Source organism: Vulpes vulpes, chromosome 14, assembly GCF_048418805.1.
Source record: "Vulpes vulpes isolate BD-2025 chromosome 14, VulVul3, whole genome shotgun sequence".
NCBI lineage: Eukaryota > Metazoa > Chordata > Mammalia > Carnivora > Canidae > Vulpes > Vulpes vulpes.
The window spans coordinates 34515227-34538972 of record NC_132793.1 but is presented as its reverse complement, the minus strand read 5'-3'; the positions used below and the strand labels follow the sequence as shown (position 1 = coordinate 34538972).

The window sequence follows — 23746 nt, the reverse complement described above, 5'->3', positions numbered from 1 at the left end:
GGGCCTGATCCTGGAGACCCAGGATTGAGTCCTACATCAGGCTCCCTGCATGGAGCCTGCTTCTCCCTCTGCCTGTGTCTCTGCCTCTCTCTCTCTCTCTTTCTCTCTTTCTGTGTCTCTCATGAATAAATAAACAAAATCTTTAAAAAAAATAAAAAGGAATAAAGAGACATTCCTCTAGATGTTATGATTATAATAACCAAAGAATCACAGCCCCAAGATCATAACCTCAACCTTCAGCTTGGTGAAGGATTCTTCAGAAAATCAACTCTTTCTTGTGGGTAAGTCTGTGCTGTACAAGCCAATTCCTATATAAAATGCTCAAGTACCCTGACAATTTTTCTGGATTCTTTCTGTTGTGTAACTGAGGACATTATAGGAACAGGTATTTACGACCACACTGGGTTTTATGTTTTCAGAGTCTAGTCAATGTTCCAAAATGTCAAGGTTATAGTCAAGGTCAATATATTTTCAACCCAGAAAAGTGGGTGTCTGCAAGGTAGATAGATGCTCACTGTGCTGCCTCATATAACCACAAGAAATTTAAGAGTAAGACAAAACTTGATAATTAATGTTAAAAAATGCATTGCTTAGCTACCAATTTTAGAAACAGCAGAGTGCATACAAATCCAAAATAGGACACACAAAACCATGAAATAAGGAAGAGAAGTATTATAACAGCATATGGTCAGTGTCTCCATCTTACAAATTCATTTTAGAACATATTTAAGAGCCTACTATGTGTTAGCTACTGCACAAATATAATTTAAAATTGCAAATGAGTTATGATTGCTTGAAAGAGCCAAAGGACTCAAAATTCATGTGTTCCAATACATTCAGATGAGTTCGTGTAGTCATTGAAATTTCATGCACCTACCAAAAGGAGTCAAGACATGTTATTACGTTGACCCTATTCAATTGTACCTATATCAGCTTCTAAGTAGAATATTCTAAAGAAAACACATATCTCAGCTGTCAAATTTCTGTGTGACTTAACTAAGAAAACAGCACTATACTGTCTAAAAAGCACCAAATCAAGCAAAACATTTTATTGCATTTCATCAAAGTCCACATAATTTATTCTTCACACAAAAGAATATTAGAAAAGCAAAGCAACAACTACCTAAAAAGAAATCAAAATATTTCCTTGAAAAAAAATAAAATATTTCCTTGACTGCTTAAAAGGTCAGTTAGAAGTTAAAATCAAAGAAAGAAGGACCAAAGGACCATTTTCATTTTGTTTAAAAAAACTTACCCCAGGACTTAGATTGATAGCAGTGAATTCAGTAAGTACACAGTACTTATCAAATTGTAAATTAGGCAGTGATTCAAGTTCCTAATTATGGGAAATGATTTAAGCTCATTTAACATGAAATGTTTCAACTCTAAGACTCCTTAAAGAAGAATGTTAAACCCATACAGAAAAGAGAGGAACAGGGTAGCCCTGGTGGCGCAGCGGTTTAGCACCGCCTGCAGCCCAGGGTGTGATCCTGGAGACCTGGGATCAAGTCCCACGTCGGGCTTCCTGCACGGAGCCTGCTTCTCCCTCTGCCTGTGTCTCTGCCTTTCTCTTGCTCTCTCTGAATGAATAAATAAATAAATCTTTAAAAACAAAAAAAGAAAAGAAAAGAGAGGAACAGACTAGAGGCAATATATGATTTATCTAAATCCCTGCTTATGAACAAGTAGACATGAAAATCCAAGGATAACAAAGCCCCCGTAAACTAAACCAACCTAATACAAAATCACCCTGTGAAATTAGGAAATACACATTCAAATACCAAAATTATTATTTTGCAATGATAAAAGAGCATAGATTTTTTTGAGTCATCATTCTAATCTAACCATTCTGTTTTCCTAAATATTTCCAAGTACAGTTGACCCTTGAACAACAGGGGTTTGAACTGCGCAGGTCCACTGATCTGTGGATTTTTTTCAATAGATATGATATAGGACTATAAATGTATTTTCTCTTACTTATGATTTCCTTAATAACATGTTCTTTTCTCTAGCTTTCTTTATTGTAAGCATACAGTATATAATTCATATACAAAATATGTCAATCAACTATCAGTGTTATCAGTAAGGCTCCTGGTCAACAAAATAGGCTATTAGTAAAGGTTCCCAGAAGCCAAAATTATATGCAAATTCTCCACTGCTCAGGCAGTTGGTACCTCCAACCGCCCCCTTCTTGTTCAAGGGCAAGCCATGCCTTCTTTTCTATAATTTATTCTACAAACAACTATAAAGTGCAAATATTGTGCTATGAAGGAGGAAACCGAAACTGGCAATCTTGCCTAAGGAAGCTCAGGGTGTGTGTGCCCATATACATGTGTGTGTATGTACGTATGCATGCTTGTGCACGTGTGTGTATGCATGCATGAGCATCTGTGGGGGGGGACAGGACAGTGGAAGTTCAAGTAACAAAGTATAGTGTCACAAAGTGCTAATAGGGACAGCATTCATAAAAAAGGAAACAGTAGAACTAATCAATCATTAAACTTATTTTGTTAAACTCATATTTGTTTTGGTTCCTTGGTCACTCGGACTGCTTTCAGCTGCAAGTAAAAGAAACCTCACCATACTAGTTGGCTAGGGTTGCCATACAAAATACCCAGGCAGGGTTGTTTAAACACATGTTTTTTTCTCCTAGTTCTGGAGGCTAAGAGTCAAGATCAAGGTGCTGATGGGGCTGTTTTCTGTAAAGTCTCCTTGGCATGAAAATATCCACCTCTCATTGTGTCCTCACATGGCCTTTCTTCTGTACACACACATCCCTGGTTTCTCTCTTACATCCTGATAGCCTCTTCCTATATGAACCCTGGTCAGACTGGACTAAGTGCCAACCGAATAGCCTCATTTTAAACTTCTCTCTTTAAAGGCCTTATCTCCAAATATAGTCACGTGCTGTTAGTGGGTGTTAGGGCTTTAATATATGAATTCTGGAGGGACACAATTCAGTCTATAACACCCATCAAAGCGACTTAATCCATATTCTTCTCAGTTAACAAGAAACTCATAGGTAAGTTGATTAGGACTGGTAAAGCCATTCAAATAAGTCATCAAGAAACTAGGTGCCTTCTACTCCCCATTCTGCCACCCTTGGTGTGTGCTCTCACTGTCACAACCACAAGATGGCATCTGCAAGTCTAAGCATCATGTCCAGATTCCAGGAAGGAAAGGAAGAAATCAGGAAGGAAAAGCCTATCCAAAGATGTATGCCCATACCCTGCTGGCCAGAACTGGGTAAGCAGTTCTGGCTGCAGAGGAGGCCAAAGAGGGGAGTATGTTTAAATGGACCCATGGCTACCCTGAACGAGAATCAGTTCCATCAGACAGGAGGGGAGGAGAACACAGCTTGCTGACCAGAGATGTAGCCGTATGGATGCAGGTCGCCTTTAGCTGGAAGCCTGTCTGTACCACTGATCAACCACATGACCTTGAGTAAATACTTTAATCACTCAGTTCTCAAAGGTGGTAATTACACCTAACCTGCAGAATCACTGAGAGAATTAAATAGGGTTGCATTCATTTGTCAGGCCCAGGCACACTGTCTAAGCCTAAAGGACGTTGGATTTGCGGCCTGGTCTTAAAAGTGTCCTGGGATATCACAACATTCTGAGTATCACAAAGCCACCCTGTAATGAGTCATAACTATCAAAGAACTGACTCCATTTCTTTACACGGTGCCTTCTGACCTATCCTGGTCCATGGCAGGGCCTGAGAGCCTACAGTCCCTGTGTGTGTGGAAGGGGCAGGGGAGGGGGCATGCTACTTTCTGAGGGTCGCGCACCTTACTTGAGGGTAGGAAGCACTGATTCACTAGCACTCTGTTCCTTGCATCATAGCCCCCCTGCAATCAAACGGCCGCTTCCAGGAATTTTTCTTGAAATCACAGTCCCTATTGAGCAGTGAGGTGTAACTTTCAGGTAGTGTGTGCCTTCGACCTCTCCAACAAAGCCAAGAGAGAACCAGGTTCGGTAAAAAGTGCAACCTTTGCAGAAGGTTTTTAAGCGGCATTTGTTGCTCTTAATTGAGGAGTGGATTCTTCCCGGTTATCAATCTTAATGCAAATCCCAGTGGCCTGCCACATCTATCGGTTCAAGGTGAGAAAATGAAAATGACCATGTGACAGAAGGGTATAGGAGAGCTTGCTTCAAGCTCAGTCACTTTCAGGAGTGGTATTAATACCCAGATCATCTGAGCTTTCAAATTCCCTCCTTTCCCTCCAGTAGCTACCAAGAAATCTCTGTATGTTACTTATGGCAGATGGGAGAGCAACTTTTAACTAGTTACTTTGAAATTCTTTCAAAGGGAATAAAAAATAGACAGAATGAGGCCATCCTTAAGGTTTTCAGAGGGCCCCACAGGTCCAAAAAGGCTAAATAAAAGGGAATATTCCCTCTCTGTATTTGCAAAGTGCTATTATGAAATCTCCTCTCGGCAGCTGCAATAACTATACAGCAATCCTTCTAAACACTGTCCCCATTCAAATTTGAACGAGGATATATCTAATAATTAGCACACTTAGCCAGCACTTTTTCAACACAAAGCTAAAGGAAATTTGCTAAATCAAAAAGATGCCAATTATAAAGAAGACACAACTGACACCCCAAGCTTGGGGGGGAGGGTAGCATGGTTAAGACCATCAGAGCCGCTATTTTCATGTGATTCAAACCAACATCATGAATAAAATGCTCCCTCCTGACTTGGGAACTCCAAAAGATGCTCTCTTAAAAACAATATTCAGCAGAATATTTTCCTTCAATTAATTAATAGCTCTCCTCTCTCTCTCCCTCTCTCTCACACAGAGATATATTCACAAGCCATTCTGAAAGTAAAATGCTACAAAAAAATAAATACAAAGCATTTTAGATTACCAAGAGTCCCACTTAATAAAAACAATCTGATTAAATAAATGCTTTTTTTCCTGTGAATTTCTAGCCAAGTTTGAAACAAAAAGAAAAAAAGAAACGAAAAAGCTGCTCTGATTCGGAGATCTAACATACTGTAAGAAAAATAAGCATAACTTGATTAAAATCTAACTCGTAAAAAAAAAAAAATGTGAGAGCGTGCCCAGCAGGAAAGCAGGAATAAATGATAAACCACCTTCAGGAAAATGTCTCCTTTGCTTCTGTTATACTATTAATTAGTATCAGAACTTCTGTTAACAGAATTAATGAACACAGAGTTTTCAAATTACTGATCATCTTTCCAAATTGATCACTGTGCTACTTCTCAGAGGCCAGAATAAATAATCACGGAATACTTTTTCCCTCCATAGTAAGTCTGCAGATGGTTTCATTTATTTAACATGGCACTTCTTCTGCTTAGTCATCAGATTGCTTCCCTAATTTGCCCAATCTGCAGACTCTGCGATCATGGCATTTAGTTGTTCAATCATTTAAGAGACATTGATTTAGTCTTCTCATGTGCATCAGAGTCTTCCCTTCCCTAAGGAAGTCATGCTGTGGCTCAAATTTGCAAACCATGCAACAGGAGGACCTAGGTGGAGCATCCAACCTGGGGCTGAAACCTACGCAGGTTTTGCAGGGAAGATGACAGCTGTGGGAGATATGTAAAGGCCTGCAGGATTCAGCCAGTTGCAGAAGGAGGTTGGGTGCAAAGTCAGCAAAGGCACAGTAGCCACGGACCTTATGTTCTTGGAACTTTAATATAGCTTAGAATAGGTGATGTAAATAAAAGCATTAAAACTTCACTGTTGAGGTCCGGCCATGGAATGGCTTGTATCTGGCAAATTAAGGAAACAGAATTAAGTCCTGAAAGCAATAGGGAGCTGTTGAAGCATTTTAGAGGTAACACTATAAAAAGATTTATTTTGTGCAAATTACTTTAGCTGAGTAAGGAGAATGGAATAAAGCGGCAGAACGTAAGTTTTTTTAAAGATTTTATTTATTTAGATAAAGAAAGTGTGGGGGCTAGCAGGGGGAGGGGCAGAGGGAGAGAGAATCACAAGCAGACTTGAGCACTGAGCCAGATTTGAAGCTCAAGCCCATGACCCTAAGATCATGACCAGAGCTGAAACCAAGAATCACCAGGTGCCCTAAGAAGTTAGTTTATAGAGTAGCTGTGTAGGGGCACCTGGGTGACTCAGTCAGTTAAGCCTCTACCTTGGGCTCAGGTCATCAAATCAGGGTCCTGAGATCGAGCCCCACATTGGGGTCCCTGCTCAGTGGTGAGTGCGCTTCTCCCTCTTCCCTCTGTGATCTCTTTCACTCTCGCTTTCTCTCAAATAAATAAAATATTTAAAAAGATAAAGTAGCCATTTATCTATCTCTTCCAGTAAACTGTAAACCACTGAGGGCAAGAGCTGCAACTCACTCGCTGTTATGAGTACCTGATACTCATTAAATAGCCAGTGGGGGGGGGGGGGGGGGAATGAATAGCCAGCAGAACACGTGAATGAGGGATGTATGAGAGAACAGGGAAGTTGACTGAAACATCACAGGAACAATCAAGGCCCAGAGTATTGAGAACAAATCTTAGGCAGTGGCTACAGGAATAGAGAGGAATAGACAGAAATGCAAGACATTCCTGGGCTAAACAGATCAGTGTTGTGTTTAATGAAGATTTAGAACCCAGGGTGGGGCACTGATTTGGATAAAGCTGAGGACTTCTCATTTGGATACATTGATTTGAAAGAATCCACAGGACTTGAACTGTAGGCTATCCAGCAGACAACAGGATATAAGTGGATCTCAGACAAGAGGTCAGGGATATTGGAGTTATCAGTAAATAGATTGTAAATATGATAGAAGTGGATGAGTTATCTTGTACAGAAAGCAAACAGAGTGAGATGAGTCAAGGGCAATGTAGAGACCCCCAGAGAATACCACTTTATGGGCTGGGTGGTGGACCAGATGTTTAGGAAGCTCTGCCTCTAATATATGAAAATCCTATAGGATGGACAAGCAGGCCCTTGCAAACAGGGACATCAGGAGCCTGTAAGGTAACAGCAAAAATGAACTAGTTTAGTGCAATTCCTTCCAGTGGACAAAGTGTTGCAACTTCCCCAGATTCACCAACTCAAGGAATTTGTGCAGCAGCAATTACTAATATCTTAGTTTCTTACACTGTAATATTTAGAGGTAAGAAGAAATGAACACTGATATTCCTTTCAGCAGTATGATTTTATGATTCTAATCAAGTTTCACTGCTTGTTCATTCAGAACAAGTACACAAGCCGAACAGAGCAGTCTTTTCATCTTTTCAAACAACAGGGCCACAAAAATGAGAAAATAAACGAGCCCAAAATCTCAGAGTCTTACTGCCATGTTGAACAAATGGGAAAATAAAGCTTGTTCATTTCCATTCAGGAATGCTAATGATTCCATAAAATTGACTCCTTTGAAGGAAAATCACTGCTAATCACCTTAATTTCCTCCTAGTCTCTTCCCTTGGGTACCTGACATTTTAAATAAAATATTTTCATAAAATATTAAAAGCAAAGGAATTATATCTTAGATATCCAGCTCCATATTGACAGACTTTACGAATCCCTCTGTCTCAGCTGTCTAGAGCTTATACTCTTAAATCTTCAGATAAACACATCAAGTTTCCTGTTCTATGTATATCCCAAGAAACACAAAATGAACCAACAATTAAAAAAATAAGTTTCCCTAAAGCCCACAAATCTTACTGATACCAGCCATGTGGTTTTGTAGAACATTCCTGCCTTCAACTTAAATTTAATTACTGTAACTGTTTTCTCCTTTGTCCCCCAAACCAGACTTTCCACCCTGGCTTGACCTCTGACACCTCTCTGGATGGCAGGTGGGTAGAGTCTGCCATTTGCCTCCCCAGACCCATCTGCCAACCTCTCCAGCTTCCCATCCCCTCCTATGCCCTTTGGATTCTGTCTGGATTCAGCTAATGGAAGACACTGGCCAGAAGTTTGGGAGGCAAGGGAAGAGTGAGGGAGGCATATTTATTCCTCTACTGTCTCCCTGCAGGCACATTACAGATGGACTGTGCCTCCCTTACAAAAGGACACAGCTCTGGCCAGCAGCCCTTCCTGCTCCTCCACTCAGAGCAAGAACAGCTCCTTATTACTGCTAGGTCTTGCAGCACCCACCTGGTTGTGTTACCTACACCTTCCCAAACCTTCCAAAGGGTCCCTTTATTAAACCTTCCTAAGAGGACTCAGTTTACACATGCCATCTGTTGCTTGGCAGGCCCTGAATGACGTGGGGTTAAAGGGTGAGGCCCTCCGCTGTGGCTCTTGCAGACACTATCAAAGGAAATTGTCTGTATACTGTAAATCGTTGTAAAATTTCCACAAGCAAAAACCTAGTACACACTTTCTTGAATAGCAAGGTTTTGATGCCAAAGAAATATAACTGAATCTTACCATATTTCTACAATTCAGCGTGCTGTAAAAATAAACATGCAGAAGGCATACAATCAGAATCTGAATGTCACTGCCAAACCTAACCAGAATTCTTCTTAAAACTGGGTATCTGGAGAAACATGAAAGAACCAGATTCATCTTTGAAAACAGAAACATTTATTTGCCTGCCCTTTATCCACATCAAGATTATTAAACCTGATACAGTGATACTTTAAGGTGATCCCCAATATTTCAAGGGATGGCACAAAACTCTAAAAAGTATTAACAATTCACTTCATATTATAGGTAACAACTACATTTACTTAGGTTGTGACTTCTGGAAAAAGTTAAGAATTGGTGACCTAGATTTCTGTATTTTTCCCAATATCTCTCAAAATGAAAATAAAGAGGAATTCCTAATGTATATAGCCCTCTGTCTATATATCATTCCTAAATATTACGAAAATTACCTTCTGGTATCTAATAAATAATAAACTCAACAAAATAACATTATCTATGAACCTTATAATTCTCTAAGTAAAAAGTAAATGAGATTCTTAAGTAAGTACTTAAAAGTTGACAGCTATAAATACACCTGGACAGAATTTTTAGCAGTGAAATTAACTTGATTTTCCCAGGTCAAAATCAACCTCAGTTAGCTGTGCAGTCCCTCACTTCTTTGACCATACATCCAAGGGTGTTTATGACATGTTCCTGCTGTGAGAAATCTAAAATTCCAGAGCTATCCAAACTGATCAGAATACAGATTTTCCATTCTGAGTCTGCAAGGTATCTTTTTACTAAAGAGTTTTTAAACTCATCTCTTAATTGAGAAATTCCTTTTGATGAAGTATTGTATCTTCAAGAAATTTAAGGACATAGACTATTTCTCAATCATTTCCTGGTGCACTGTATATAACTGAAATCCAACTGAATTAATGAAACAGTGTAACAATGTGGGGCATGCTTCAATTATAGAATATGTTCATAATTTAAGGTTCCACGAGATAGAAATTCCTTGGAGGCCTTTCTTAAAGTCAATTTGGCAGTGCTCTCTCAAAATGGAAAATGTGCATACCCTTTTGACCAATTATTTCTATTTCTAGGAATTTAGCTACAAGACAATCTCCCACATGTATACAAAGACCTATGTAAAAAGATCTCAAATCCTTCATTGTGTAACCGTGAAAACAGGTGAATGGTTAAATAAACTACAGTACTCATAGGACCAAAGTTTCTATAATGTTAGAAAGAAATAGATTACCAGCACACTGGACATAGAAACAGCTCAAAGACATACCCTAAGTAAAACAAAAGCAAATCGCAGGAAAATGTATGCAAAATAATATTGTTTATATAGTAAGAAAAAGACATGTATATGTAATTCACGTATAAATGCACAAAAATGGGAGAGAGGCACTCTAAGCTATTTCCAATTGTGATATTTGGGGATGGGCACAGGTGGGTAAGAGTATTTTACATTTTGGTTTTCTGTATTTCTGCATTATCATTTGGATTGGAACATATTAACGTATCACATACATCATTTTAAAAGCAAATGAAAACAAAAAATTAACAGAAATTCTAGAGGGGAGGGTGCCTGGGTGGTTCAGTCAGTTAAGCATCTGCCATCGGCACAGGTCATGATCCCAGGGTCCAGGAATGGAGCCCTGAATTCTTAGGGTTCCACGCTCAGTGGGGAGTCTTCTCCCTCTGCCCCTCTCCCCTGCTCATGTTCTCTCCTGCTCATTCTCTCTCAAATAAATAAATAAAATCTTTTAAAAAAAAAAGATAAATAAATAAACAAACAAACAAACAAATAAAAGAAATTCTAGAGGCGGTTTGATTTGTCCAATGACAGTGCATTAGCAGATATGAGAGAAACCCACCTCGAAGGGACTTCAGTCTCATTTGATTGCTTGTGATCACTCATTTAAGAACCAAAAGGAAAATGAGGGCTGTTAAGTAGATTGCACCTTGAAACACTAACCTACAGAAACAGATCTACATTCTGCATTTACAGGATAAATATGGCAACTACCAAATAGCAGGGAGAGTATTTTGGGACTGGTTAGAGTCCAAGACAGTAATATACACAAAAGAACCCGCATGTCCCCACAAAGTCATCCATTTCTCCATACTGAGATGTTCTTATTTAAAAGAGCACCATGAAATACGAGAGAAAACATCTTGCCCCCTCAACTTTGTATGTTTGCTAACATCTTAGAAAAATGAGCCAGAAGAAAAACAGGCAGAAATTCAGAATCTCAAATCTGTGTCCACTGGAAATAAATGACCACAGCAGCCTTTGTAAGAAATTTAACGGGAAAAAAAAATGCCTGAACAAAAAAGATGCCATGCTTACATCAAGATGAAACTACAGTTCTGGCAATTTCTAGTACACAGTCTAGTACACAATTTCTAGTACACAGTGTTTCCGAGCACAATTGACAAAAGACTCAAAATGGGAGCTGATGGGCTGAATTCATTCCACAGGTTTTGTTTGGCCACCCTGTAGGCTGACGTGTTTAATTTTAATTTATTTCTAAAGCATTTTCAAATGAGGTCTCACACTTAAAAATAAATCTGAAGGGGCCCCTGGGTGACTCAGTCGGTTCGGCCTCTGCCTTCGGCTCAAGTCATGATCTCAGATCCTGGGATCAAGCCCTGTATCAGGCTTCCTTGCTCAGTGGAGAGACTGCTTCTCCATCTCCCTCTACCCCACCCCCCCCAACTCGTGCTCTCTTTCACTCTAATAAAAAAATGAAACCTTTAAAAAATAAAATAAAAAATAAATCTGGATTTTTATACTTCTCTTAAAATGGTAGATGCACTGGCGACTCTGTGCCCGATACCTGCCTGGCAGAAATGATGGGTCCCTATAACCACGTCCCCAACCCCCAAATTCCCGAAGATCTAACACCTGGGCAGCGCACTTTGCTTACCTGGCCCTCAGAAAAGTCAGAATGTGCCACACCCTGAGGGAAACCATGAGGCACCTCACCAGGTAAAAGCTGGCCCTGCAGAACACTAGAATTCCTTTTTAGGCTACCCCAGAGTAGCATTTAGTAATCTCCCTCTCTGATTTGTGGCCCATGCACCTGCGGAGACAAAAGCATGTAAGATTAGATGAGGACACGTGGCTTGATGCTCAACTTCCTATTTCAATTACACTTTCACAGCAGGATTGCCAGAACTTTCTCTGTTCTACGTCAGCCCAGTCACTTAAAATAACGGTCACGAAACTTATTGCGACAAATCTTTCAGGAGTATGTACCTCACTGGCAGGTGACACAGAGTAGTGGTTAGAAGTTGGCATTCTGGCGTCCATCTACCTGGGTTTGCATCCCTCCTCTAAATTTAACTTCACCTTTCTAAGCCCCAGTTTCCCCAAATGTAAAATAGACTATTAGTAACCACCAGAGAAAGGATTCAATGACATGGCACAGTCCCATTGCTTGACAAATGTCTATTGTTCTGTTACTGCTATTGCTATTACTATGTGAAGTGCAGCCACTGAAGCCCCCATGGGAAAACAGGAGCCACCAAGCCTCCTAAACATCAGAGATCTCCAAATGATGCTAGTGGATGCCTCTCTCCTTCCAGGCCTAAATGGCTTACTGTGGTCTTTTTTAAAAGCCTGGTGGGAGACACAGATGCCCTGGGGAAAGCATCTGGCTCACTGAGTCTGCAGCCCCGCAGTCACAGAATCTGAGGCAGATAAGGCTGAGTTAATGTTAGGTCCTCCTGTCCAACTGCAGTCACAGGGTTAGGCAAGTCCAGAGGAAGATCTGGAACTTCACAGCAGCACAAAAAGGTGACCAGAACTTTCTATACTTGCAGGAGGGCAGAGCAAATATTCCTTGTTATAAATTCTGGGGTGTTAATTTTAAGATTTTATTTCAGAGAGAGGGAGACATTGTACACATGAGCTGTGGGCGGCGGGGGTGGGTGGTGGTGAGGAACAGGGAGAGGCAGAGTCCCTGCTGAGCAGGGAGCCTGGTGTGGGGCTTGATCTCAGGACTCTAAGATCATGACCTGAGCCAAAGGCAGATATTTAACCGACTAAGCCACCCAGGTACCCCTTGTTACAAGTTTTACAGGAACTGATTCAGCCTATGGGGGTAAGTCAATGGCATCTGCCTCTACAGAGAAGGAGAGGGTGAGCAATAATACTAGCACTATTAGGAGAAGGACGAATAGCAGTTGTATCAACAGCAACAGTAACACAATATCCAGCATCTGGCACAGTACAGGGCTGTGCACTCTTGCCCTATGGAGCTATTCTCCTTGTTTTACAGATGGCAAGTTACGCAGGATCATACAGTTAATACGTGACATAATTGAGATTTGAACTCAGGTCTGCCTGACTCCATCACCTGAGGGTCTTAGCAACTTTATATGGCCGAAAGCAAACCCACAGTGCCACCCCCCACTTAGCCCCTAGCTGCCTCGAAGACAAAGTGTTTCTAGAGCAGCTGTTCTTTACCTTCAGTGGGTCAAGACCTCACCCGTGCCAAGTCTGGTGAATCATATAGACCCTTATGAGCATAATATTTTTAAATGCATAAAATTAAGTGCAAATGAAACCAATTAAATTGTAATATATTTATCAAAATATTTTTTTAAAAAACTGGGCACACCCTAATAATGCACATGCTTCTTTTTCAACCCATTAAATGCTAAGATCCAGAGTGACAATACTTGGCCTAATTGTCATTTGGAAGTAAATGCAAATAAAGACATGATTCATTTACCTGCTATATTCATGGACCCACCAAATTCCATCCTCAGACCATTTCAGGGTGGACCTGAGATGAAGAACTCTTGGTCTGGAGGAGAGCATGAGATGTCAAGTATAAATCTAACAGTCCGTAGTCTCTGCTCTCTGGATGAGTTGCTTATAATTAATGACTTCAAGTTACTTTCTTCCTTTTGTTCTAAAAAAACAGCTACTTCAGTCCTGTCTGGGAGCCAAAAACACCCTTTAACTGCTCCGGAGGAAAAGAATGCCTTAAGGGCAATGTATCTTAAAGCAATGATTTGCCTGGCCTGAGGGTAGCATGGTAGCTACAGGTAGAATTTCCCAACCCTTGGCAAGCCAAAGGATCACAGGAGAAGAGCTATGAAGGAGACTCCCAGTCAAGAGGATAGCAGTCAAGTTGTATGTGACCTTCTCAAGGAAGGTTTTATAGGTAGTAGGCTAGGGAGGGGTTTGGAGAAGAACTTTCTTCTGATTTCTGTCCCTTTCAACTATTTTGATTCCTCAAAGAAAAGGAAAGAAAAAGTAGATGGAGTTCATGCAGAGAAAAACAGAAACTGCTGACCATTCATCCTCTTGCACAGTTGGATCTTCCAGCAGAGATCTGGAAGGTAGGGCTTTAGTGCCTTCACCTCGTCTATGAACTTGGGTTACACCTTGAGCGTATGAAAAGCACCCAAAGGCATGAGCTTCCAGCCAAACTTTTACAAAGTGGGATTTGCAAAGTTGCTGCAATTGAGAGAAATTGGCCTTGAGGATAAAAGTGACTAGAGGTGATTTTTTTTTTTTTTTTTAAGCAGGCTGAATTCTGATGAGGGCAATAGAGACTTCTCACTCATCTACTCAGTGATGCATTATCACTCAACTATATTTCCACTGGGGTGAAGGAAACCACCCATTTTTATATTTGGTTAGGTAAAGAATCACAGCCTCTGAATGTGCTAGACCTTCATGTCATATTAAGGTATAACGAGATAAACAATACTACACCTTGAAGAAGTATTTCTACTTTAAGGGGGAAGAAGACTTTATCAAAAGAGAAACTATAACACAGAAAAACAAATACTAAGGAATGGAGGAAAGACCTATGCAAGGTTATTAGATTTCCCGACGATTGCAGGGGAGTCGAAAAATACAGAATGGACAGTACTGAGAACTACGCAGTGTCCTTGAAAACACAGTGAACGTCTGAACACCACCAACAAAACTACAGGAAGTCACTGCTGCCCACCATAAGCAATGAAAAGCTGTATCTATTTCTCGATAGGTGGATGAATCTTTTTGGCAGACATTTATATGGCCTACAAGTTCACATTACGAGGTGAAAAGCACCTATTTTAGAAACTTCAGTCTGGACATGAAATACCAAGTGTGATCATTAAGCGTTTCCATTAGTCCTTGACCTCATTCTGCATATAAAACGCAGAAGTTCTTGGTTTTACAAGACTTACTGTGATAGCCAGTTTAATAAAAACCTGGGTCATGAGTGCTAATAAACACGCTGTTTCATCCTTACAAGTGGTCTTTACAAATGATGATAATCTAGCCACAATCTGCTATGTAAATTTAAATTTCAAAGAATATTTTTACTTCCCCGAAAATATTTGAGTTCACTAGGGCATTTGTGGAGAATAGGATAAATACATCATCTTTCTTTCCTATGACTATATTAAGTGCTGTGACACAAAGAGGTAAAATTTTTCTCAATGTAAGTTTTTAAAATTTTAAAAATCAATAAACTCAGCAGCTAATTAACAGCATATTTTTAAAGATAATCCACAAAAGTTACTTGTTAATTGTGATATTTGAGAGTGCTGGTTACATCTGAAATTTTGAGGATGGAAATGCAACACAAAATCCAGAAGCTGACCTCACTTCTAGCACATCCGTTCACAAATTACCACGCCAATTTGATCGGTTCAAGGAGAATAACACAGCAGCACTGAAAGTCAATTTTACCTCAATTTTAACTTCCAGGGTGGGTTAGGGATTGCTAGGCAAACACATATCAATTCTTAATAAACATAACTGGCCCCTGATGTCAAAATCAGTGTACATTAGGGCAAAGACAGTTGGCTATATTCTTGGGAAAGATAAAATAGGGCGAAAGGCACTTGCTAGGTCTCTGCTGGAGATGAAATCGCTCAAAGTGATAGACATTTTTAAAGTCCATTTCTGCAAAAAGCTTTTTGGTAATCCTTACCACTTTTTAAACTTCCATAGTTCGCTACCTCATAGACAAAAATATGCTACCCTCAAGATTCTGGAGCACAGAAGTAGTTTAATATCATTCACATTTTCAGGCGCACAAATATAAAACTCAGAAGACAGTATTTGAGAACAAAGCTCTTCTGTGTGGGTGTGCATTTGTAAAATAAAGGTAGCACTATTCCGACAGATAGAAATGTGTATCCAGTGATCAAATGGAGTCTTAGAAATTCTGTTTTGACAGTTACTTGTAAAATAGCATTTCAAAAGCCATTAATTCAAATATGGGTGGTGATATCATCAATGCTAAATCAAAACGAAATTCAGATGGTTGGGTAATAACATTTGGAGGGATGTGTAATTGGTAACCTACTAGAGGGTACCTTTAACCATGCTATTAATATGTCACATGCAAAGGGTTACTGGCTCTGGCAGCAAAAGTCTCATGGAATAAAAAAATGCCAATAAAAAAATGTTCTTCCACTTACGAAGTGAATTTCTATGAAAACAGGTGTTCTCCCAAGATGGCAAACATTTATTGAACTTCTACAGTTCAAAACGACAATGACATAATATATTAAAACACCAGCGGAGAACTATGCAAGAGTGTCCTATGAAAAACAGCATTCTAGATTACATAACACAGATAATGGCAGATTAAACTACACACCCCTACCCAGCTTGATTTCTGCGCTTCTGCTCTATTACTTAGGGCACTGAAGTCTGAAGAGTACACATCAGGTTCTCAGTTCAACCACATATTTTTGAAACCAAGAGTCCTGAAAAAAACTAAAAGGATAAAATATTTTACACACACACAAACACACACAGTTTTTCCTGAGAACACAGTTCCTTAGACACTTTCTTACCCTCTTCATAGATGGCCCAGGTGAAGTCACCAGTTGCTTTTCCTGGTCATGTTTACTTTGTGACTCTGATTTTCCTTTAAAGAGGAAACTCAATTCAATTTTATATATTATTGAGCTGCCTATGTTTGAATGACATTTTTTGCTAACCTAACAGAATCATCAAACAGCTATCCTCACACGCTTGTAAGTTAATTTATAATTCACCCTGTGTCACATTTACGGTTAAAAAAAAAAAAAAGTGACCTTACATTAATGGTTTGACCGAAATTAAATTTCAAACACCTGGGTTTATAAACAATAGACTCACAAGAGTTAAAAAAGAGTAGGTGGTTATGTCTCAAATACATGCGTAAGTTTGAAAATATAATGGGCGTTTGTATTTTCTCTAGAAAAGTGCTAGTTGATGAGAGTTTTAGGATTCTAGATAAAGGGGCACTTAGAAACAACCGAAGATTGGTGACTTCCACGATTTCCACACTTCTGTACAGCACTGCCTACAAAATCTACAGCCAGAAGTACTGTACTATATAAACAGGGTCTAATTAGTTAAGGAAAAGGCAACTTTAAAATTCTGAAAACAAGACCACCTTTAATCTCCATCGTGTATCCGCTTTTAGGAGGCCCGAGCACTGCGCCCATCGAGTGCTGGCCTGTCAGTGTTGTTTTAAGTGGAAACGGTCAATCACTTCCACGACCTCCCCAGAAGAGTAAGAAGATCCACATGCACACACATTCACATGCTGTGCACGGCGCCAACTATTTCCAACCAAAATAATCATATACACGTCGAGCCGAGCTATTTCCAGGCAGCAGCAGGGACGCCTGGCCAGGGTCTGAGGAAAGCCAGTGGGCGACGACCCCAGGGCGGGGGGCGCGTGGACCCCCCGCTCCCGCGCGCCGCGCCTCGCAGCCCGCACCTGCCCCGCTCCCCGGCAGGCGTCCGGGTGCGCGCGCGTCCGGGACGCACCGCCGGGAGCAAACCAACCCCGCGGGCCGGGCCGGGCCGGCGGGCGGGCCGGCGGCAGCATCCTCGGGCGGGACCCGAAATGCCTTCTCCTACCTGTCACTTTGCCGGGCGCTGCTGCCGGGGATGCGGCCGCGGCCGCCGCCTGGAGACCCCGTGTGTGCGCGCGCGGGTGTGCGCGCGGGTGTGAGCCAGAGCTTGTTTGCGGTGCGGCTCGGCTCACTCCCTGCTCCCCGCGCCCGCGCCCGCCCCCGCCCCCTCCCCCCACCCCGACCGGCCGCCGAGCCCCTCGCGGCGCGCCCGGCCCCGCCCCCGCCGGCCCCCGCCCGCCGCCCGCCGCCCGCCGCCCGCCTCCCCGCGCGGAGCCTCACCTCGGCCGAGGGCGGGGGTCTCCGCGGGCGCAGCTCGCCGAACCCGCGGGGCAGCGCCGGCCCGCTCGGCCCGCCCGCCCGCCCGCCCGCGGGGCTCGGCGTGTGCCCGGCCCGGGTCCCGCGGCCCCTTCGAGGCCGGCCGCTGCCTCCGCCCCAGCCCCGAGTCTCCCTCCGCGCTCGCCGCCCGGCTCCGGAGCCCGAGCTGTCGCCTCGCAGCCCCAACCTGCCCAGGCTACGGAGCATGCCCAGTGCGGCGCGCCCGGGCTGGGCTGGGGGTGGGCAGGGCAGGGCCGGCCGCCGGCTGCCGCGGGCGGCGGGCGGGGAGGGGGCGCGGGCGGGCCGGGGGCGCAGCCCGGCGGCGGGGGCGGGGGGCCCGGGGGGCGCGGGCGGCGCGGGGAGGCGGTGGGGGGGCGGTGGGGGGGGCGTCCGGGGCAGCCCCGGGCCGCGCTCCTCGGGGGTCTCCCCGGCCGCCCGCCGCAGCCCCGGCGCCGCGGCCCGTGCCGGTGCCGGGGTCCGGGTGCGCGCGGGGCGGCGCGGGGCGCAGACCCGGGGCAGGGGAGTGGCTGCCGGTCGGCCGGCGCCGGGCGCGGGAGAGGAGAGGTGGGGGGGGACGAAGGGGCTCGGGGCTGGCGAGAGCTGGGACCCCGCGGGGCGGGCGGGGGGGGTATTTGATTACATTTTGCTTTATGAACACGTAAGCGCTCACAGGGCTTCGGGCACTATTCTCCACGCTTTTTATCGTGTGATCCTTGAAACAATCTTCCAAAGCAAGTACTACTGTCACCTTTTTTATTTTCTCTCTCTCTCTCTCTCTCTCTCTCTCTCTCTCGAGGCTTAAACTGAGCCACCGAGAGATCAAGTGGTTCCGAAAAGTCCCCCCCCAAGTGCAACCCCAGAGACGCAGACCCCCAGACTTCGGTCCCTGGAACGCTGCCCCAGCCGGCTCCCGGCTCCCGGCTCCCGGCTGCCCCTGCCCCTGCCCCTCGGCGGCCCCACGGCGGCCCCACGGCGGCCCCACGGCGGCCCCCAGCGAACCCGGCGCCCTCGCACTCGGAGGCTAGCGGCGCGGACACCAGCATCGCTCTTTGTGTGGACCCTCGACGCGCCGCTCCAGAGCTCCCGGGAGGGCTCCCTCCTCCCCCAGGCCACTCCGCCTCCTCCTCCCGGCCGGCGGCCGCCAAAACCCGGAGACGTGGCACCTGCGCATTGGGGACCGGGGCCACGCTCGCAGCTCAACTGGGCATGCTCAGCCGCCTAAGCCGGTCCGGCTGGCCGGGAGGAGACGGGGAGCCCGGCCGCGCGTGCAGTGTGGGCAAAGGACGGGGGATGTGCGGGCCTTGATGGGCAGAAGCAGTTGTGGAGGCCAAAGGCCCGCTCCTCCGGCACGTCCTGGCCTTTTCCAGGCTGGGCTAAAAGGGGGTGGGGGGTGTGATCCAAAGTTTACCAGCTGGGCACGGTCAAGTGGGAGGGGGCCCAGCGCCCACTGACAACACTCCCCAGCTCAATTGCTAAGCTGCAATTTTAGCTGAGCCCTTAAACAAGCTCCTAAGTTAGCTGAGCCCGTCTGCCTGTGTGGAAGCCAAGACAAATAGCCTAAACCAAGTTTCCCAGCCACACTGGAAAGGAAGGCAAGATCCAGGGAAAAGCTGGGTGGCTCTTCACTGTTGAGGGGTCCTGAAGATGTGGTCATGTTGAGTAATGCCAGGGTACTCCAGCAGCTCTGAAACTGCAATGTGTACACAAGTCTCAGGAGATCTGTTTAAAGAATTCAAAATTCAAATTCTTTCTTTGATTCGGCAGTTCTGGGGTGGGACCTTGAGGCTGTGCCTTTCTGACTAGCTCCCAGGTCATCCTGGTGTTGCTAGTTTTCAGAGCACACTGAGTAGAAAAAGGTTAGGGCAGTATTTTAGGCCAGCTCTCTATTTTTATTTATGTAAACTAAGGTTCGGTAAGGCAAAGCAATTTGCCACAGGTCACACAACCAATACGTAGTGTAGCTAGTTTCAAACCCAGTACTCCAGAACATCCTGTGTTTGTGTTCCTATATTCCCCACGTATCACCCGTAGACAGATGAGCTAGTAGCTGTCATCTGTGTGTCTTCACCATTTCCACAGTGGAATTTAATTTACTATATGTACACCTAAACATACTGTATCAGCCTCCTCTGTATAAAGTCACACCAAAATGTAGTAGCTGTAGTAGCTTAAAACAACCATTTATTAGCTCACAATTCTGTGAGTCAGCTGTTTGGGCTGGAATCAACAGAGCAGTTCTGCTGCTTTCCACTGGGTTCACTTATGCTGTTGCAGAGGTGTAAAGCTTGGAGCTTCATCTGATGGCTGGGATGAAAGGATTGTCTTTCTGGATGGCATCTTCATATGGTGAGCTTCTGGTTTTCAGCAGCAAGGGAGGGCAAGCCCCAATTTACAATAGCATTTCCTTTTGCTGATGTCAGACTGACCAAAGAAAGCTGCATAGCCATGTCTGGGTGTAAAGCATGGGAAAAAATAACAAACTTCACTTTCTTATGGAAGGGGATGCAAAATAGAGTTTGTTTTTCCAATCTACCACATATACCAACTTCCATAAAACTAGCCCTTTTGCACTAGAATTTGCTCAAAGTTTTATAGATTAAGCCCATCTTTACCTTTGCATGTTGGTAAACCAAACCGTAGCAACATTTATTGTTAGGCTGTCAATCTGATAGTGAGTTTATTAAGGAATCTTAGCTCAGTGGGGTATAAATATTAAATGTTCAAAATTTTTTCAAAGTACTAAGTTCAACTCAATTCTGTAAAAGTTCCTTTTCCCTCCCTTTAATGCCATCTTAGATAGTCATTCACCTGACAAAAATTTCTGAGACTTTTTTTTTTAAGATTGTATTTATTTATTCATGAGAGACAGGCAGAGGGAGAAGCAGGCTCCATGCAGGGAGCCTGACGTGGGACTCGATCCCGGGTCTCCAGGATCACATCCTGGGCTGAAGGCGGCGCTAAACCGCTGAGCCACTTGGGCTACCCAAGACTTTTTTTGAAACATTTATGTATTTATTTTTAGAGAGACCGACAGAGCACTGCATGCAGTGGGGAGGGGCGGAGGGAGAGAGAATCTCAAGCAGATACCCACAGAGTGAGGAGCCCCACACAGGGCTCCATTTCACAACTGTGAGATCATGACCTGAGCCAAAATCAGGAGTCAGATGCTTAGCCGACTGAGCCACCCAGGTGCCTCCATTTCTGAGGCACTTTTTATATGTGTCAGGCACTATGCTTTGCCCAGGATACCAAGGACCACAGAAGAGGCAAAAATCATTTCCCCTATGAAGCCTAAATACTATCAGAGGGGATAAACAATAAAAAGCATATTATATTAAAAAGATATAACATCAAGTAGTGTTGAGAGCCAGGATGGAAGGGAAAAGCAAAAGCTTCATGAGGCAGATAGGAGGGGCTGCCAATTTAGATAGGGGTCAGAGACAGTCTCCCTGAGGATGTGGCATTGAGTGGAGACCTAAATGAAGAGAAAGGTGTGAATATCTAGGGAAGAGTGTTTTTAGCAGAGGGAACAGCAAAAGCCCTGAGATGAGAATATGATTGCCACATTCAAGAAACAGAAAGGAGGCCAGACTGACAGGGCAAGGCATAGAATGAATGGAATTGGGGTCACAGAGGCAGCAGGGGGCCAGGCCATGTAAGGCCACAGAAAGGACTTTGGGCTTCAGTCCAAGTGTGAGATGAACCCATTGGAAGATGTCAAGCAGAATCAGAACATGATCTTATCAGTGGTTTTGAGAGCTCACATTGAGATTGCCTGAAGAGGCAAGAGTTCAAAAAGTGAGCCCAGTAAAAGGACACAGCAGCAGTTCTGCTTGGGCAGAGTTTATCATCTTCAGCATTAAAACCCAGACTATGTTAAATATTCAACTTTAGGCTCAGTTTAAATCCAGTCTTCTCTCTGCCCCATTGCAGGCTGTAGCTGGATCCATTGTGCCTTGAAATAGAAGGTGGTGATACAGGATCTGGTCCTTAAACACTTTTATGCCACCTGCTTTTCAAAGTCTATGTGGTCCTGCATGTTGAGTTGGAAGGAGGAAGAAGGAAATCAATGAACGTATCTACTGTTGACTTATGGCCATTTGATCCTCTCTCAGTTCACTGTGGCTGCTTTACTGTCAAAAACACCAGTGACCCTATGGCAGGTGTCCCATTGCCTGTTCTCTGCCATGACAGATCCCCACCCTCCCAGCACTGCTCCTTTTATTCCAAGCCCATAATGCTCTCCATGGTGGCCTACCCCAGTGCATCTTACTGCTGGGGCTCACATGGCAGGCAAGCATCCTACTATTTGGGCCACTGATAAGAAAGTTAAGCCCCGCAGCCTTCTAGCACCCACTGGAGAAAATAGCCCATCTGAGGCAGGTTAAAAGATTGATAGGGAAGGAGATGGGTAAGGTAGAGTTAATTTTGCCATAAGGAGGATACCTAGGTCTAATTATAGGGGCTTTCTCTATAATGTAAGTTATAGAACTCCTCTGTGTAGTCAACTGCTTGTTCTGCTTATCAGTTCCAGGGCAACATCTTGTTATGGACATTAACATTCACCAGAAGAAAGGCCAAAGCAAACTGTCAGTGCATCCAGGCCCTTACATTTTTATAAAGTCTTATTTGTTATTGTAGCTTTATAGGAAAGGAGGACAGGAGATAATCAGAACCTTCAGGTTAATAGGCCCAACTGCGTTTGCAAAAGATCACATTGTATTCTTTTTAGAGAAAGGGCAGTGCATCTCTTGTCCTGATTTAAAGTGATACATTAATCACTGCTTCCACCTAGCTTTTTACATGCTGTACTTTGTAAATGAAAAGATCACCACTGGCCCATTTGTCCAGTTTGCCTTAATGAGGGACATATAGCTTTGAAAAGTGGGCAGCACAAGGACCAGCCTGACATGGGTTCTCTTGGCCCAAGGGCATCTCCTCCCTAACCTGTGTCTCATTCCACTATGTGCTGAAGGAAAAAACAATCTGTTTGAGGCACTGAGAACCAAAAAGAATGAAAATGAAGACAATCATCCCAGGATGGGGTTTATGTAGAATATAATGGCTGTTGCCAAAAACAAAAAACAAAAAACAAACAAAAACAAATCCCACTGAATTTTTTGTTAAATCAACCTTTGATTGTATTCTAAAGAGAGAATAGAAAGAAAAGCCAAAACAAAAGAGGAGAGTCTTACTCCATTCCAAACAATTTAGTTTAAGAATGGAATTTTCTAAGTGTGAGCCAGGCTTAGAATATGACTACACTGCAGAAGTTCAAAGTGCTGTGTGATGGTGACGACGATGATGATTGTTATTATGAAGGTGTAACATATATGCAATAAAGCATGAAAATCCTCAGTGGGAGCTGAAGGACTTTTCACTTCTAGAAAACTACTACGTGACCACCACCCAGATCAGGATATTTTCAACATTCCAAAAATTCGCTCATGTTCCTTCCTAGGCAGTATCATACACACACGACCACCACCACCACCACAAGTAATCACTATTCTAACACCATAGAATTGTTTTCCCTGTTTTTGAGCTTCATATAAATGGAAACAGGTAGAATGTACCTTTTGGGTCTGGTTACTTTCCTTCATTATTATGTGTTTGTGATTGATCCATGTTTGCAGCTGGTTACTAGTGTTTATACTTTTTTATTGCTCTAAATTATATCATTGTATGAATATACCAGAATGTATGCATCTTATCTATTGGGACGGGAAATTTTTGTGGGTTTTAAAATTGCACTCCAGGGTCTTTGAAAATTGGTCCCATATTCCCATCCTACTTCTTCTTATTCCCTATTACTATTACAATAGAGTGTATTAAGTACTCAATACGTGTGTTAATTGGTTATTCTGTGAAAATAAAGGTGATTCTTTGTCATGGTAAACTCCTAAGTGTTTTATGCAAAAAGCACAGTAAAATTATGTGATATTACTGGATTATAAAAGGAGGATTTTTTTCCCAAATAATTCAAATGGTAAATTATTTTTTTCTGATGCCAAAACATTTGTAATCACTTCCTTGAAGTGATGAATACGTGCTGCTAAATGTAAATTAGAAAGCCTCAAACATGGATGTCAGCATTTAACCTACAGGAAATGATTTACAAATGAGAACACTGTTCCTACTTACCTGATGTTTATGGCAAGATTACATAAAATGAAATGAGAGCAT

The 23746-nt window shown here is 43.3% G+C and overlaps 1 protein-coding gene and 1 pseudogene across 9 annotated transcripts in view; both read right to left on the bottom strand.

Annotated features, from left to right (window-relative positions):
* PLCB4 (phospholipase C beta 4) overlaps positions 1-18689 on the bottom strand; it is a 414226-nt gene extending 395537 nt beyond the window's left edge. For 2 of the 9 annotated variants that reach the window (XM_072736375.1, XM_072736379.1), the window contains exon 1: positions 17525-17732. The gene's annotated coding sequence lies outside the window, so the exon portion shown is untranslated. Of the gene's footprint in view, positions 1-11295; positions 11452-15996; positions 16110-16189; positions 16264-17249; positions 17425-17524; positions 17733-18597 lie in introns of those variants that run through there. The other 7 variants (XM_072736376.1, XM_072736380.1, XM_072736374.1 and 4 more) reach the window with 7 other exon arrangements.
* A 67-nt stretch (positions 18690-18756) lies between these two features.
* The window catches only part of LOC140595261 (immunity-related GTPase family M protein 1-like), a 115525-nt pseudogene continuing 110535 nt past the window's right edge, over positions 18757-23746 (bottom strand).